Source organism: Cricetulus griseus, chromosome 3, assembly GCF_003668045.3.
Source record: "Cricetulus griseus strain 17A/GY chromosome 3, alternate assembly CriGri-PICRH-1.0, whole genome shotgun sequence".
Lineage (NCBI taxonomy): Eukaryota > Metazoa > Chordata > Mammalia > Rodentia > Cricetidae > Cricetulus > Cricetulus griseus.
The window spans coordinates 257,195,069-257,214,095 of NC_048596.1; positions in this window are offsets into that span (position 1 = coordinate 257,195,069).

Here is a 19,027-nt window from a genome sequence, read left to right on the forward strand (position 1 = left end):
TCTCATGGTGGCTTTGGTGTCACTTTCCTGGTCGCAGGTGACTGTTCAAATGCCTTCCTTTCGAATTTGTTGTGTTTGTTTGCTTTTCTAAGTGGGGTCTTATGTAGCCTGGGTTGTTCTCAAACTAGCTATGAACCAAGGCTGGCTTTGAACTCCTGATTCTCCTTTCAAGCACTGGGTTACAAGTGTCTGCCATTGTTCATGGCTCTCTGTTCGCATTTTAAAATGTAGTATTAGAATATTTTAAGTAACACTGTGGCTCACAGTTCATTTCTACCACACAGCTTGAGTTAGGAGTCAACAAAACCATGACTAATGTCACACACCAATGTTTTGACAGCAGAAGAGACCCTGAAGATTAATTAGTTGGTCAGTCACTCAGCTGGTTAAGTAGCCAGTTCATTTATTTGTTTGTTTGTTTTGAGACAGGGTCTCAGTCTCCATCCCAGGCTGGTTTTGAATTCTCAATCCTCTTGGCTCTCTGCCTTTTAAGTGCTAGACTGCATGTCTACACCACCACCCATGGCCTTAAACCTAACATTCAAATTTAGAAAGTCAGCTTCAACTAATGATCTCTAGGTTTCTTTCCAGGGATACTATTTTATGATATCTTTCGTCTGTCTGTTCTAAGTGCCTTTAGTGTTAAAGGAGACTCAGAAGCCATTTGCTTAAAACTCAAACAGGCCTCATCCACGTGCCCTTGTAAAATCTAAGGGTTGAGGGGACTCCTTGCATCCACGGAGTGTGCTGGCTCCTTTGGTGGGAGAAATGAGGCTCCAAGGCTGGCTGCTGTCCTGTCCTTGGGAGGGGTGGGGTGGGCAGCCATGCCTCTAAATGCAGAAAATGAAAGCGTGCCTGTCTGGGAGAAGAGTTCCAATCTAGTTTCATTTCAGTTGCTGTGGAAAAACACCCTGACCCAAATTAATTTAATGAAGATGGGGTTTATTCGGTTTATGGTTCCAGTCCATCATTTCAAGGAAATCAAAGCAAGACCTCAAGCTACTAGTCAAATCACATCCATGGTGAAGAACAGAAAGAAACAAATGTACCCATATTGCCAGGTTTGTAGGTCATGTAGTTTTCTTCTATAGCTTAGGAACTGCTGCCTAGAGAATGATGCCACCCATAAAGGGCTGCAGCTTCCTGCATCAATTAACATTCAAAACATGTGTCCACAGGCATGCCCGAAGCTACTCTCTCCAGGGTGGCTCTCTCCCAGGGTGCTTCAAGGATGTGGCAAGTAGACATTTAAAACTAACCATCATAAAATCTAGAGATGGGGAGTAGAAAATAAGGTCCCCTAGAAACTTCAGCACTATACCTATTCCAATGACAAGAAAGAACCATTCTTTCCAGGAGAGCCTGGGTATCTGTGGTGATATATTATTTATGATTTATTGAAGCTTGCCTTAAGATCAGAAAAGCAAAGCAACTGGTCTCTAGCTCTTACTCTACCTCAGAATGAAAGGTGATCCTGGCTCCACCAAGCCTCAGACTGTAACCTCTCCTCAGCATAGCTGGAGAATCCTGAAACTTCAGTGTCTTCTGATCTTCAGTGTGGCTGGAGAATGTGCCTGATATTGACTACTGAAGACCCTGCTCCTATCTTTTATATCCCTCTAGTGCTAGGATTAGAGACATGTGATCCCAGGTGCTGAGATCATCTTTGTGTGAGCTGTTTCTCTTTAGGATTGGACCAATCTTGTGTAGATCTGGGTGGCCTTGGACTCACAGAGATCTGTCTACCTTTTAATCCTGAGTCCTAGGATTAAAGGTGTGTACCACCACCTCCTAGCTTCTGGGTGATGGGATAAAAGGTATATATCACCACTGCCTGATCTCTTTAGCTTGAGGCTGATTTTGCTTTCTGAATCCTCAGCTTTAATGAATCATAAATAATAAATCACCACTAGTGTCATCAAAATATCTCTCCTTGATCTTTGGGTTGGAGACTTTGAGTTTTTTCCATGGAACTGTATGTATTACTTGAATTCTCCAACCTTACCCCATCCTACCACCTTGTCTGCTAACAGTCCTAAGAATCTGATAAGTTGCAAATGGGTAGAATAGGGTAGTCATTTCTAAGCAGCTATAAGAAGGGTTGCTCTTCAGTATACTACCTTTCATAAATTTCCCTGTCACCCCAAGTGGATCAGCATCACTGGTCCAGAGTTCTTTACAACCTACTAAAGATCCCACAAAGTCATGTCCACCCCCATTGTGTGACATGATTCCTGGGGTGATATGAACAAATATCTATTTACCCTAAGCAGAGAGACAACAGACCTAAGTATGGATATACCACCCAAATCTAACATGGTTTTATTGGGATTCCTCATAGGGTGGGGAAATGGCACAAAGACAGCTGCATCACCGAAGCCCACCCCAGCATGGGTGGCAGCTCACAAAAGCTAGAAACCAGAAGCACACGGCACAGCCTGCAGGCAGCTCAATAGGTTGAAGACTGTCCCTTCCAGGCAGTGCAGTTGCTTTGAGCCACTCCCAGGCAACTCAGCAGGTCTCTGCTTCATCCAGGCAGCTCAGTTTGTCTGAGAGTGTCCTTTAGCAGTCCTTATAATTAATATAAACTTGGGGAGGGAAGGTTCTAGTGAATCTGATTTCAGGTACTTCCTGAAGCTATTGAGTTGCTTCCTCTCTCGGGGGTTTAAGGAGTTTCCCTACAGGATGGCATGCTCCGCCCACCTTAGCCTACCCTGTTGTTTTAACTCTGGTTGAACATCCCGTGTCTTACTGAGCTTCCCTCTAAACTGGAAGGTTTTAGTCTTGGAGGAAACTGCTGCAGAACACCTTCAAGGAAAGGCTAAAGTTTCCAGTAACAGAAAGCCTACAAAGGTCATGCCTGTGACTTAATTATTAGCTTGTTTCATCTGTTTGTTTAGTGGTAGCTGGGATAGAACCTGAACCTTGTGCATGCTAAGCAATTGCTTAACCGGTCAGCTCTAGTAACAGCATCAGCCCACCTGGAACTTGGGGAGGAAAAAGAGGAGAACTGTTGATATGGCACAAAAGGAAAAAAAAAACAAAAACAGTGATGAGGTTCAAGGCAGGGCGGGGGAGGAAGAAGAGGAGAGCTACTGATATGGTTTGAAAGGAAAACATCGGTGATGTTTTAATGTCATATCACAAATGGAGCCGTCCTAAGAACTGGGAATCAAATTTTAAAAATAGAGCCTAGAAGACACTGGGAAAATATTCACCATGGCTTCCTTGTGAGATCGTTTTCAGAAATATTCATTGTAATCTAGATTCATGTAACACAGGGGGTTCTGTATCTTAGAAATAAGAATGACTCAATAACTTCCTTTTAACCCAAACCTCAACCCATTAATTTCCCTATAATAAAGTCAGATAATCTCCCCTATGCCAGTTTCTTCATCTGAGGGGTTAATTAGAAGACTTAATTGTCATGTGTGGTTTGGGGGTTGTTGAAGCACCTTCTGAAACGATAGATGTGTGGACACTTTAAATAGTTAAGAATAGCAAAAAAAAAAAAAAAGCATTATAAGCACAGAGCCATCTTTCATTGTCTAGGATAACTGGGTCCAGGACCCCCCCACCCCCACAGACAGAATCTCTCTTTCATAAAAGGTGTAAAATTTACATATAGCATAACCACACCCTTCACATCATTTCTATATTACTTTAAAACACTTAACACAGTACAAATGAAATGTATATAGTTGTTATACTGTTAATCATTATTTTGGAATAATGGCCCTCCCAATGTCTTTACATGTTTAGTACAAATGAGATTTTTGTTGTTGTTGTAGTGTAACCATTCAGCAAATTTTAAAATGAGCACCCATGGGTCGGCTGACTGCAAATGTAGTTCACTATGCTAGGGTTAAATGAGGCAACATTAGTTTTCATTAATGAAAAGGGAATCTGTACTGGCAATGTCAAGGACAGAAGAAGTGCAAGGTTTCCACAGATTCGCCAACTGACTTTCACCATCCTTCAGCAGGTTGATTTGAAAAGTTGCGGTGTGATAAGTATCACATAGTTTATAATTCATTCACAAACACTTAAAGAAAAAGGCTAAACCAGGGTCAGGAAGTGTTAACTACGAGAGAAAGAAAACAACACTGAATATAACACTGGGGGCTCTGGGGCTCTGTGATTATGTGCAGAAAGTTTCCTGCAACCAGGAGCCAAGTTCCTGGAGAGGAAAGAGTGTGTGTCTGTGTGTATGTGTGTGTGTGTGTGTGTGTGTGTGTGTGTGTGTGTGTGTGTCTGTGTGTGTGTGTGTGTCTGTGTGTGTGTGTGTGTGTCTGTGTGTGTCTGTGTGTCTGTGTGTGTGTGTCTGTGTGTGTGTGTCTGTGTGTCTGTGTGTGTGTGTGTGTCTGTGTGTGTGTGTCTGTGTGTCTGTGTGTGTCTGTGTGTGTCTGTGTGTCTGTGTGTCTGTGTGTGTGTGTGTGTGTGTGTGTGTGTCTGTGTGTCTGTGTGTGTGTGTGTGTGTCTGTGTGTGTGTCTGTGTGTCTGTGTGTGTGTCTGTGTGTGTGTGTCTGTGTGTGTGTGTGTCTGTGTGTGTGTGTATGTCTGTGTGTGTGTGTGTGTGTGTGTGTGTGTGTGTATGTGTGTGTATGTCTGTGTGTGTGTGTGTAGAATCTTAGGATGGCCTTTCTCCACCCAGTAGTCATACTGCAGGTAGTACAGATCTCAGAAATCTTCAACCTTTGTCTCCAGCTTAATCTAAATTATGAAGGCAAGAGTAGCTGAGGGTCGAGAGGCCCAGTTTTCTGGCTGCAAGGCATCTCAGCCCACAGCAGGTGTGGCAGCCACTCGGGTTATTTGTTTTTCCAGGTCAGGTTGGCATATTTCTAGCCTAGGGCTCTGAGCAAATGTTTAAATTTCATTTCATCTGGTGTTCAGTTCCTCAGCATCAAAGGCAGGCCCCTGCATGCTGTCCTTCTAGCTCCTCCGTCTTCACCCTAGGCCTGATGGGAATACAAAAGATGGGAGGAGAGAAGAACTGGGCGGGTGCTGTACAGCGTCTCCAGATCTCCCTAGGACCCACTCACTTCTCTGGCCTATCTTATTCATCCTCCTCACTCTCTTTTCTGAGGGCTTGCTTTGTTTAGGAAGCTATCAGTCTCTTTGCAGTTGCTATAGTAACCACCAGGGGTCAGTTTATAAAAGGGGAGGAAGTCCACTTTTGGGGAGGCAGCTTTCCAGCTCCTGTGCAAAGCCCAGCAGAAAACAAAAGCCCCAAATACCCCGGAGGAAACACACGGAAAAGCTTTCTGCCAGACCAAGCATCATGCTGGGCCTGAAACGTCACCAATCACTGCCACATTTCTTCCTGCAGAAAGATCATTCCAGAACAGCTGGTGGGATCAAGAAGGCCTCACCCCTGCATTCCCCAGATTTCTCTCTCCCTTCTCCTGCCCTTTGCCTTAATGGCCTGGAAGCATCTGTGTGTGAACTCTCTGGCAAGCAATTATGCATTAACTGAGAACCAGAGGCTACAAATGCCATCACCTCCATCTTTCTCATAGAGCAGCACACCGTTGGAACCACAAATGGTGTGAAGGTCTAACCTGAACCACCTGTGTCAGTTCAGAACATGCTGGGGAACAAAGTCCCAGGATGCCCACCCAGCAAAAAAGTTTTTAGCACTAATTTGCTTAGCTGACCAGATCTACCAGATAAGAAGTAGAGAGGACCAACTAAGTTTGGTTTTCAGAGACATAACTGATAAGGGGAAATATGAGCTGAGTTCATTTCAGCAGTTTATTTGGACAAAATGAAGGTTCTAGCTACAGGCTGATCTCTAGTGGGAAACTGATTCAGAATGCCCCCAACAGAGTTTTCACAGACTGTGTTTATAGCCAGAGAAAAGGAAGTGACCTACAGGAACAAGCTGCTTAGCTATAATCAGCATGGACCTCCCCCCCATGGCTGTGTTTGGCAGTTCATAGCTTCTGATTGGCTAGACTCCTTTACAGGGTTATCAGAAAACACTCTCAGTTACAGGACAACTTGCTTTCACATCAACCTAAGTTCCAGAGAGCATCTTGGGCCAAATTGTATCATGTAAGAGTAGAATCAGATTTAGGCCAAATTTATGCATGTAACACAATGAATGCATTTTTGTATGTATCCTACATAATATTTGTGACATTCATGTGCCAACACTATCCAACTTACTGAACTCTAGTCTTTCTTCTTTGCAACTACTAAATGTCAGGAACACAACAGATGAAGTCCTCGTTCCAAGTGAGGAAAGCACAGATTACCTTTTGGGATATCCTTCCTCGATCTTTCACTATCATATTGACTATGAATGAGATGATTTACATATATGCAAATCACAAACCTTGTCACAGAAGAAGTTACTAATCTTTCCTCAGATCTTTGAAAACACCACATTAAGTTGATTAAAAGTGTTTCATACTACATCTTGTGACTTATCAGTTCTACCTTTTCACTCTTAGTTTAAAAATCAGCTTTTCTAAAGAGAGTGGAGTTTACTTTTCTTGACAGGAAAAATACTTTGATGAGCACATGATAAGGAATAAATAGCTTTCTCAGCAGGAGAGTGGCACACAGAGCCCTGTGGAGCCAGCATGGTATCTGTATCCTTTCAGTCCTTTTATGTGACATCCAAGCACGCATGTTCAGAAGATGTAGAGAAGGACATTAGCATCTTCCAGAGCTTCCCAGCCCCTCCCTCCCTCCCTTCTTTTCCTCTGTAAAGATTTTTTTGTTTTAGTATTGTATATATCTGTATGTGGATATGTGCAGGTGAATACAGTAACTACCGAGGCCAGAAGGGGGCGCCTGACCACGGGAGCTGGAGCTGGAGCTGGAGGAGGGTGTCAGGTGCCTGACATGATGGTGGGAACCGACTCAGGTCCTCTGAAGAGCGGCAAGTGCTCTCCACCACTGAGCCATCTCTCCAATCCATCTTCCCCTTTTCTTCAACTTTATTTTTACTTTGTTTTGTTTTGTGGGTTTCTGAGAGAGAAATAGGCTCTCACTTGTTACCCCAGACTAGCCTTGAAATGCAGTACACGGCTCAGGCCAGTCTCAAACTCATGATCATTTTGCTTCTGTGTCATCAGACCTGCCTTCTTTTCCTGTGCTAAGAAACTCTGCCTGCTTCCTCACCAAGAACACTGGCTCAGTGAGAATTGTGAAGACTACAAAACCTAAATCATTGGCTGCACTGCAGTGCCTGCTGTAACACTGCATCCACACAATTAAGGCAAAAAAAATCAAAACGTGGGCTGGGAACACAGTTCAGTGCTACAGTGTGTACTTAGGGCATGCAAAGCTTGGGATCAGTGCTCAGTGTCTAGGTAAGAAATCAGAAACCAAGAAGCACAAGGGAACATGGGAACAAAGCAAAAAACAGCAAAAATCCATCTCAGCAGTCTCCCTCACTCCCCGGCCCCAAACCCAACCACCCCCACCCACTTTGAGCTCATACTGCAAGGGTTCTCACAGCTCTAATGCAAGGAGGTAATTAAAGGAAAACTGTCAAGATAAACATCATCTACAATCAAAACATTCCCACCCGATACTAGCTCTAAAACTGTCAATAAATTTTTCGCCAAGAAAACAAGGGGTGTTATCTTAGAAGCTGGGGCTGTGAGTTCGAATTTCATCTACCTGACCCTGTCAAAGTACACAGGCTCTTTAGTTTCTCTGTGAACAAAATGTAGCTCCTGTGTTCACACTGTCGAGGGCTCTCTGCCCCAACTACAGATGGGAGCGCATCTGTAAATCACACAGAGCTGTTCAGACAAAGGGCAGGGAAGTATGAAATGAGATTATTTGTGCTATTCACTTCGAGAACAAGCAGCTTGATTCAGAAGTTGGAATCAGTTTAGTTTGGTCAAAATCAGTTTGAAATGACTTATTTCTTAAATCCTGCTTTCATTTATTTTTTTTAAAAAACAAGCAATTCTTTAAAAAAAAATCATTTGTTAATAAACTCCCCCCATCTGAAGCTCAAGCTGTCAGACAGTGTCTATTTAACACCATCCAACAGCTGTTAAATGGGATAATCACCTGTTTATCCTCATGTCACTAATTCAAATGCTAATTGCACTCTAGACTCCCGGCTTAGTCTCAAACCAGACCAGGTGTGCTGCCCCGGGAGGGGCTGCTACAGTGTCATGGGTCTCCATGGATTCATTTCCAGTGACCAGATAAAACAGGGCAGTACACACATGTACACACACACACACACACACATACACACACACACCACTCATTACTGTGAAAAATTTGATATGACCTAAATATCAAATTACACTGGCGTAAACAATCATGTAATGTAGTATTACGCAACCATGATAAGGATGTTTATGAATATGATTAAAAAACAAGGAAAAATTCTTGCTTTTGTTGAATGGGAAAAGCAATATGCAAAACTATTACATGCTAACACATATGAACAGAAAAAGAAAACGGCTGAGGAGACTGATCAGATCCCCAGTGTTGTCTAATATATAAGAAATCCTGGATTTCATCCCCAGAAGATACAGGAGGGGGTAGGAGAGTCCAAGTGCACATAATAGTTTGGAAACTAAAAGTCAACGTTTACATTATCAATTGAAAGTATTAGGGACTAGAAAGATGGCTCAAGGGCTGAGAGCATCTGATGCAAAAGCATGAGGACCTGTGTTTAAATTCTCAGCACCCATGTAAAGCCAGCTGTGTCTGTGTGGTGTGACCCCAGGAATATAGCCAGCTGTGTCTGTGTGGTGTGACCCCAGGAATATGCAAGGCAGACAGGAAAATTGCTGGGCCTTACTCACCACCAGCGTGTCTCTAGGTTCAGTGAGAGACCCTGCCCAGGGGAATAAGAGAGAGAGTGATAGCTCAGGATACCTGATAGGTTCCTCTGTCCTCCAGACATACATGGGTCCTAAGACCCATATGTGCACATACACACAACACACATAAATACACACACACACACACACACACACACACATTAAAATAAAATGTTGACTAAGAACAAAGACAGTTCTGGGGTCTGGAGATGTGTTACTACTTTCTGTTCACGTGGAGTTTGCATTCTGGAGGAGAGAGACAAAATACAATAACATAATTTTTAAAAAAGGTATAGTGTTAGTGATGGTGTTGTCTGATATAAGAAAGCCTTGGTTTTATCCCCAGAAGTTCCACTTATTGATCTGAGAATGCCCAGTGAAGGAAGTTTATGGTGGAAAACTGTACATTCGGTGTACCTATTTTATATCTCTGTGGGAATGTCATGTTTGCAGCTCTGGATTCAGGATCTCAGGGAGAAATAGGAGCTCTAGATCAGGGGTGATTTGCGTGTTGAAGATCACCATAGTTCATTTCACTCCACTGTAACAAAATACTAGAGACTGGGTAAGTTATTTCTTATGGCCCTAGAGGCTGGGAACTCCAACATGAAGAGGACACCGCCTGATCAGAGTCACCTGCTGTGCCACCCTAAGGGAAGGGCAAAGGGGCAAGACCACGAGAGAAAGACTAAAGGAGGCAAATCAATGCTTGTGGACTTCCCTCCATAACAGCACTCATCCATTCATAAGGGCAAGCAAGCCACTGTAAGCTAATGGCCTCTTAAATAAAAGTCCCACATCACAGGCCAGCAAGATGGCTCACCAGGTAAGGACACTTGCCACCAAGCCTTACAACCTGACTTTGATCCCAGAATCCACATGGTGAAATGAGAGAATTGACTCTGACCTCTGACATGTGCATTCATGCATTTCATGTTCATACATGCACATACAGATAATAAATAGATGTTTGTTTGTTTGTTTGTTTGTTTGTTTGTTTTTACAAGACAGGGTTTCTCTGTGGCTTTGGAGTCTGTCCCGGAGCTAGCTCTTGTAGACCAGGCTGGTCTCAAACTCACAGGAATCCACCTGCCTCTGCCTCCAGAGTGCTGGGCCTAAAGGGGTCCACCACAACTGCCTGGCAATAAATCAAATTTTTAAATGAAAAGAAAAAACAGTCCTTCATCCCATTGCATGCACTGGAGATTAGCTCCCAACATGTAATTTCTAGGGAACACACTCAAGCTGCAGCAATGGCATTTAAAGCTAGGAATAGTGGTTCTCAACCCTGTTGGGAGTCACATATCAGATCCCCAATATATCAGGTATTTATATTATGATTCATAATAACAGCAAAATTAGTTATGAAGTAGCAACACATTTTATGGTTGGGGGGTCAATCACCACAACTGAGTTAAAGGGTCGCAGCATTAGGAAGGTTGAAAACCACTGATCTAGAGAAACCACACAGAGAGAGGAAAGACATCCCAGGACAGCACTGGAGGGCAGGTTCAGGGAGAATCACTGAAACGGAAGCAAAGATAAGGGAATATGATGTACCAACAGCAGGTTTAAGACAGAAGGACTATTGACTGTATTCAAAGTTGCTAAAAGACTGCTCTTAGCAAAGAGTAATCACTACCAATTTTGACCACAAGGTGACCGGTACTTACCGTATGAGACTAGGCTTAGTGGAGTGGCAAGAATGGAAGGAAGGAAGGGGAGGGGCGCTGTGGCCACAGAAACCCTGGGAGGAGAGCAAAGATGTGGGCTGACGCTGAAGTTGGCCCGATTGGACCAAGTGCAGACAGACTCTCTGGGGGAATGGTTTTAAGGTCTTCCTTGTTGCAGCCTGGGTCTTATCCTCTTAAAGGATTGGTCACGAGCCTGTGTGCTGTCTGGAAGGGGTGGAAACTTTAGGAGGCGGAGCCTAAAGGGAAGTCTTTAGGTTACTTGTAGTGCCCCCTCAAAGGGGATGGTGGGCCTCCCGCCAGTCTGCTTTCCTTCGTGTTTCACAGATGATGTGGTAAGCGGTCCCCTTCCACCTTGCTCTCCCATCGTGTGCAGCCTCAACACAGACCCGAAGATGCAGGGCCGAGCAGCGATGAACCAAAACCTCTGCAGCCACGGACCAAAATCAACTTTTCTTCTTTTTCACTTGCGTTGTCTCGGTATTTATTCTCTGACTGCGTCTGAGAAACACAATTTTAAAACTGGCCAGATTGATGGAGCAGAAAAGACTTCGATAATACTGTGGAGGAGAGAGAAGAAAGAGGTGGCAGAGAATCTAGAAGGGGTAATCTGGAGAAAGTGAGGCGCGACCCTCTGTGGGAGAAAGGAAAGGTCACCCATAGTAACAGAAGAGAAGGCCGGAAGATCCAGAACAGATGCTGGTGGGCCTGGGACATTTGATGAGTGGAGGAAAGGGGACTCCTTCCTGATCACTTTGATTTTCCTGGTGTATCATGTGACAAGCTCACTAGCAGACAGTCCTCATCCTGGCCCCAGCACAGTGAAAGCAGCCACATAGAACTGTGTGCCAATCAGCTTTATTTATAGACACCAACATTTTAATTTCATGTAATTTTTGTGTCTGTGAACATTCTTTTCATTTTTTTTCCTCAGGCATTTCAAAGTGGAAACACTGTTGACAGTTCACGGGCCATGTAAAGGCAGAAGCACACCAGCTCTACCCAGAAATCATTGTCTGTTGGCCCTATCGTAGAGCAAGTGTGCCAGCCATTGCTGTGATAGACTGAGAAGTGAGAAAGGGCCTTGGCTGGGGCCTGCTCCCTTAGACAGCACGAGGAGAGCGGATGCGGGGCAGGAGGACCTCGAGCAGGAGGAATGGTGGGCCTCCCTCTTATCTCTTACTAGCAGGTGTTTGCTTCTTCTCTCAACTAGCATTTCCTACCACGTCTTTTAAAACAATGGGTTAACTCTGATGTCGAGTAGACAGAAAGGAAACAATTGGTGCTGTTGTCTGCAGTTGACCCATCCTTCACGCTGACCCAGGTACTGAATACAACGGGAGCTTTGTGGAGGCACCGAGGACCAGCTTCTCCCAGAGCGGTCTTCACATTGTGAAGTCCATTGCAGCCAGGACACTGAAATTCCCAGACAGTCACACACCACTGTGTGGGATGAAGCAGTACCATGAGTGGGTGTGTTCTAATAACAGAAGGAAGTGAAATACTGGAGTAATGATGTCCTTTGGGTACTCTAACTTACCTTTAGATTTAATAATTAAACAAACAAAAAACTGCCCAAATTATTTTTGCATCTTCTGCGTCTATGTGAAAGGAAGAATGTGAAGGTGCATAAAAATGGATGGAACCTGGAGGCAAAACTAGGGAGACTGAAGTTTCCTTGAAGAATAATTGATACTGAAGATGAATTCGATTATAAAGCCAAGTGAAATTGGTCCATCTGTGACCCATCTATAAAATTCTCAAATGTTTAAACTAGACTGATTTTGTTTCAACTGAACCACAATTTCTCTGATTCTTTTAAAAGATAGAGATGGTTTGTATTTCTTCAGGCACATTTGCATGTCTTCACTTTTTTCTAGTCGATAATTGAAATTAACTTTATTTAGTAAGTGAATAGAATGGAAAGCAACACTTGAAAGTTTAATTATTAGAATGCCACAGTGTTCTCCTTAGCTCATTGTCAGATGGGCACATCTGGTTTACACCGCTCTCCTGGTTAGAGGTTAGATCTCTCTACACTGGGTATCTGGTTTCTTCCAATGCTGCAGACACAGCTTTAAAAAGGGGCTCTGTAGGAATCAACGCTGGGAAGAGTTAATGCTTCCATTGAAGGCAGCTTAGCGTGCACAAAATCACATGATTTACTAATGATCATCTGGGAGGGCTCCCTCCTGGCCATTCTGCTTACTAGATGGGCAAGCTGTCTACCCTCCTGAGCCTTCTAGCTAACCCTGTGATAAGAAAAACACAGTTCCCAGCACTCAGGGCTGCTAATGCATTAATCAGGTAGCTCTGAAGAGCTCCTGGATGGTGCTTGGGGTGGGGTGGGGGTGGGGGTGGGATGGGGGTGGGCAAATTCTCCTCACAGAGACTCTCATCTGAGTCCCAACTTAAACGGGCGCATGTCCACCAGGCTGTTAGAGCCTCTGTACATCACGGTGAAGGGACAAAGCAGGGCTCTTGGCACACAGTCAGCACTCGGCAAACATATGGAGGTTGATGAGTTAATTAGCCGGCTAATTAATCAATATAACCAAGGCCCTTCCATAAAAGAACAACACACTCACAAAGCCGTCCTTCTGTGGAGGTTTTACAGTCTCCCCATTGAGTGAGTCATGTCTAGAGGGCCACTGATTGCACAAGGAGTGGTGAACGAGGAGCAGTGCCCGGGGTGTGAGCTGTTGGAGGAGGCTGTTCTCTTCCATCCCAGCCCATGTGCTCTCTCCTCCAGTTGGTGTTCCAGCCTGGCTTTATCGGCTGCCCACTGAGGTCTGTCTAAAAGGGAACTCGACATTCCATAGGGTTCCCACCAGCATCCTCCCACCTTTCCTGCTCCACCCCTAGCCACACCCCTGCAGCAAGATGACTCTGCTTGGGCACTAAGCTCACAAGCTTTCCAGAAGCTGGGCATAGTGAAACATGGCTGTATTCACAGCACCGTGAGACCAAGGAAAGAGCATCACGAGTTCAAAGCTGGCTTGAGCTACATATCAAGCTTCTGTCTAAAGCAAACAAACAAAACTTGCCCAGCCAACATATCTTCCAAAATATTGGACTGAGAGGTGCCGATACAATTGGCCGATGACAATGAACTCAGTAGCCGTTAGTAAGGTTTGTGACACTACTGAGCTGTATTCAAAGTAAACAAGGAAAATAAGTGAGCTGAATGGAAAGCAAGGGCAGATATTTAAGGGACAGCAACGGGGACACTGTGGCAGAAGGATAGGACAGTTGCCTCAACGTCAAGTTGATCCAGGTCCTGGTATCGGGTCCCAGATGACAGAGACCCTAGGCGTCTATAATTACTGAGTATCTACTCTGCGTATGTGTGACACTGGTTGGGCCAACAGGCAGACTGTACTGTGAAGATGAACATTTGTGGGGTATCAGGGAGCCTACATGAAGCTTTACATTCCTGTCAGAGATGCAACACTATGCAACATGGAGGGGAAACAGAAGTCATGCTGATTCTTCTAACACCCAGCTCATTCGCACCGTCTCCTCCCCAGTTCAAAACCCAAGCCCTGAGATACTCAAGACAATGACGCTGGAATTACCAGGCTTCCCCCACACTCACACAGCCACCTGAGTGTGTTTTGCACATGGCTCCCTTCTTTGACTTCCTGCTGCCGATCTGAGCAGCCCACACCTGAGTGGTGGTGGCCAAGCCTTCCTCTCCTCACGATTCTCTCTCTGGTTATGAACTTGATTCTCACAAACACCAGAGTTTTGAAAATGTATGAGGTATTCATTCAGGGAATGTATATACACCAAAACCAAAAGTATGACAATGGAAACGACCACCTTCAAATGAATAAACTTAAATGTACCTGCTCTTAAGAAGAAGTTAGACCTGCGCAAACCCTGTAAATCCTTTGTTTCCTGGGGAAAATATTAAGTGAGGCTGTTATAGGGATTCGTGCACCACCTTCGTAGAGGCTTTACTACTCATGCTGGCCCAAAGAAGGAGCAACCCAAGGGCCCATGGGCATACGGATAGATGACCACTGACATATGCACTCATGGGGTATCATTCCTTCTAAATGAAGAAAGGCTGACTCATATCACAGTGGGATGCACTTTGAGAACATTCTAAGACAAACTAAAGATCAAATACTGTCTGATTCTGCTTATAAGAAAGTACCTTAGGTGTCACATTTACAGAGATTGAAACAGAATGGTTTGGTGGCTGGGAATGGGGGAGGGAATTTGGGGTTTCATGTTTAATAGGTCCACACTCTGAGGTTTTTTGTTTGTTTGTTTTTTTCACAACAGGGTCTCTCTGTGTAGCCTGGCTGTCATGGAACTCACTTTGTAGACCAGGCTGGCCTCAAACTCACAGACATCTGCCTGCTGGGATTAAAGACACGCACCACCACCGTCCAGCCACACTCTGAGTTTTGTGAGTTGGAAAATCTGGAGGTGGCTGGCGATGATGGTGACTTAAGGTGTGAATGTGCTTAATGCCGTCCAATGTGTATTTAATAATAGTGGAATTTGTCAGTTTCCTGTTGTCTCCATTTAAACACAATTAAGAGCAGAAGCTTCAGGGAGGGCACTACCAAGCCCTGCATCCATCCCTGATAAGAAGGCATAATTTTGAAAGTTTATTTTTAAACAGTGAAACCATTTGAGAAGGGCACAGAACCTCCTGCTTGTTTCTCTGAACACCAGCAAAACCAGCCAAGGAAAAGCATAAATCAGGCTTCAGTCCGACGGGGCCCATTCATTCATTCCCTATGCTCAATATTCCTCTTCCTCCATCTGCTCTTCTCTCCACTCAGGACAGGCCTGGGGACCAGAACTCTGCCCCAGGGCTTGGGCTGATGTCCTTGGCAGGCCTCCGAAAGGAGCTTCCTCTTCCCTCAAGGACAGGGTTACCCAACTGGCAGGTGGCATGAAAGGAGTTTTGTCTGAAATGTGTACTGTAAAATCCAACTCCTGTGTGAAGATTTCCATGAATAGCTTTCACTTGAACGCGTTTGCATTTTGAAATGAAAGGTGGAAAGTTCTCACCCTATCACCCAATAAAAGTGCACTTAACAGTTTTAATCATTGCCATTGCTATAGCTTATATATGTTAATGTGAAATTACTGGAAAGGTTCATAAATAGGACCATCTTTAAAATAATAGGAATCATCCCTATAGGTACATGCTTCTTTTGCCACCCAAAAGTTCTAGGTTATGGCCGTTTTTTTTGTGTGTGTGTCTTGCATCCTGAACAGTTAAGTACACTCAAGTCAGGATTTCAGATCAGTGCTCCAATGGTAAGGATGAGGGAGGGGTGTCTTTGGGTCTCAGGTGACTCAGATGTGCTGTGGTGCTCATGAACCTCAGGCTTCTGTAGATACAATGCCTTTCTTTCTCCACCTCTCTCTCTCTTGGGGGAAGAGACGCCAAATGGCATAGCAGACATCTGGTCTTGGAAAGTGCTGCCTGTACTGGCACTAGGTTCAGATCTCTTACCAGGAGCATCACGTCCCTCAGACACCTGTCTTATACCTTCTCATCCGGCAGTCTCCATCTCCTTATCTCCAGAGAACTATGGGGAAATTAGAGCTGTAACTATGATGCAGATAAGTTACCTTGTGAGGCTACAAAGTCTCCTTTAAGCAAACTCAATATGCTGACTAGTTTTTTTTTTTTATTTTATTAGTTCTAGTTAGGGAACAAGCTTATTTCAAGTCCCTTCTCCCTCTCCCTCCCCTCACCCCCAAACTTCCTCCCCCACCCCCAGCCCACCCCCCACCCCATCCACCCACCACTCCCCAGGCAGGGTAGGGCCCTCAACGGGGGCTCTGCAAAGTCCACCAAGTCTTCCTATGCTGATCCTGGGCCCTTCCCCATGTGTCCAGGGCCAGAGTGTAAACCTTCATATCGGATGGGCTCTCAAAGTCCCTTCTTGCATCAGGGAAAAATACTAATCCACTACCAGAGGCTCCCTGGAGTGCAGAGGCCTCCTTATTGACATCCATGTTCAGGGGTCTGGATCAGTCTTGTACTGGCCTCCCGGACAGCATCTGGGGTCGATGTGCTCTCCCTTGTTCAGGCCAACTGTTCCTGTGGGTTTCTCCAACCTGGTACAGACCCCTTTGTTCTTCATTCCTCCCTCTCTTCAACTAAATTCCCGATTTCGGCTCATTGTATATCTGTGGATGTCTGTCTCTGTTCTGGCTATAGCAATAAGACAAGAAAAGGGGATCAAAGGGATACAAATTGGAAAGGATGAAGTAAAACTTTCACTATTTGCAGACGACATGATAGTCTACATTAGTGACCTGAAAAACTCTACCAGGGAACTCCTACGGCTGATAAACACCTTCAGCAAGGTAGCAGGATACAAAATTAACTCAAAAAAATCAGTAGCCCTACTATATACAGATGATAAATCCAATGAGAAAGAAATCAGGGAAACATCACCTTTCACAATATCCACAAGCAACATAAAATATCTTGGGGTAACACTAACCAAAAAAGTAAAAGATCTGTACAATAAGAACTTTGAGACTTTAAAGAAAGAAATTAAAGAAGATACCAGAAAATGGAAAGATCTCCCATGCTCTTGGATAGGTAGAATTAACATAGTAAAAATGGCAATCCTGCCAAAAGCAATCTACAGATTCAATGCAATCCCCATCAAAATCCCAACACAGTTTTTCACAGACATTGAAAGAACAATACTCAACTTTATATGGAAAAATAAAAAGCCCAGGATAGCCAAAACAACTCTTTACAATAAAGGATCTTCTGGAAGCTGACTAGTTTTATGTCAATTTGACACAAGCTAGAGTTATCTGAAAAGAGGGAACCTCAACTGAGAAAATACCTCCACAAGATCCAGCTGTAAAGCATTTTCTTAATTAGTGATTGACAGGGGAGGCCCAGCACATTGTGGGCGCTGTCATCCCCGGGCTGGTGGTCCTAGGTTCTATAAGAAAGCAGGCTGAACGAGGCATGATGGGCAAGCCAGTAATTAGCAATCCTCCACAGCCTCTGCATCAGCTCCTGCCTCCACATTCCAGCCCTGCTTGAGTCCCTGTCCTGGCTTCCTTCAATGATAGACTATGATGTGGAAGTATAAACCCAATAAGCCCTTTCCTCCCCAACTTGTTTCTGATCATGGTGTTTCATCACAGCAATAGAAACTCAGTAAAACATTTGCGTTGAGTCCACTTATGGAAAATTGTTCTTCTGTCTTCAACTTTTATTCAAATGGCATCTTGCAGACGAATCTGGCATTTGCCACACCATCCAAGGTGAAGATCCCTTTGTCCTCTGGCTCCAGGGTTGCTTGCTCCAGTCATTCCAGTCATAGATCGCATTCCCTAGACCAAGACTATGAGACAGGGAGACCTGTAGGAAGATCTAGGGGTCAGCTCAAGGTCACAGACAGAAAAAAAAAAAAAAAAAGGCTGACTGCCACTTAGGCCTCAGCCACTTATGGGGAGATGCTATCAGAATGCCCCAAACTGAGGAAAGGGACAGAAGCCTGTATCCTCAGGTTAGCCAGACATTAATTAGTCATGAGCCTCACCCCAGAGTGTGTTACCCTGGGCAAGGAAGTTCCCAAATGCTGCAAGCAAGACACAACGGTGGGTGAGCCAGCAATAATACATAGATAGCTCCAACTGTGGGAGATGGGGCACCTCCTCCCTGCCGAGCGCTTTGCTGTCCAATCTGCCCATGCTTTCTCCTTAGCATCTGTCACCTCCTATCTTTTCATCTAAAGTACTGTGATATTGCTTGCATCTATCATTTATTGACTGTCCCAGCTCCCTCTGGCCATCACCCTTAACTAGACAGTAAACTCCATCAGAGCAGGGCTTTTGTTGTTTTGCTGGGGAAACAGCACAAACATTCAGAACAATGCCCAGCACTTAAAACACATTCCCTAAGTCTTTGTTCGTGAATGAAAGAACTCACTGTGTCTCTAATAAGATACTTAGACAAGGCTAAAGTGTTTTCTTTTTTTCCTCTCTCTGCAGTGACAACTGTGGCAGCAAGGGAGACAACAAAACAAACAAACGCCAGCAAGCAGACCTTGAAATAAGTGTCCTACTTAAAGCAGAAGCTCTCCCCTCTGGCTTCCAGAGCAACTCTGTAGGGCTTTTCCTTTCCCACTTGCCCTCTGCCTGGTAACTAATGAGTGTCAGGACTTTGAGTTGGTCACCTGGGTTCTCAGATCTTCCTCTAGTTTAATTCTTTCCCAGGGCCCTCATGGCAGAGGCTAGCACGAGCCCCTCTTCCCATTTAGCTTTTCTAAGAATGTGCTGCCCTCTCCGGGTTTGAAAACTCCAGTTCTAAACCTCTGTCGATCAAGATGGTGCACAAAGCAAGTCTTTCTCACTGTTCATGAGCATCTGTAGATCTTATTCTTCAGAAGAACTTTCCAGAACAAATCCTGACAATGGCCAGGCACACAGTCTAGAATGCTCAGACACAGGTGAAAGGCTTTCCTCTTTCTAAATTCCTTCTGCCAGTTAACCCTCAAGTCTCTCTACAAA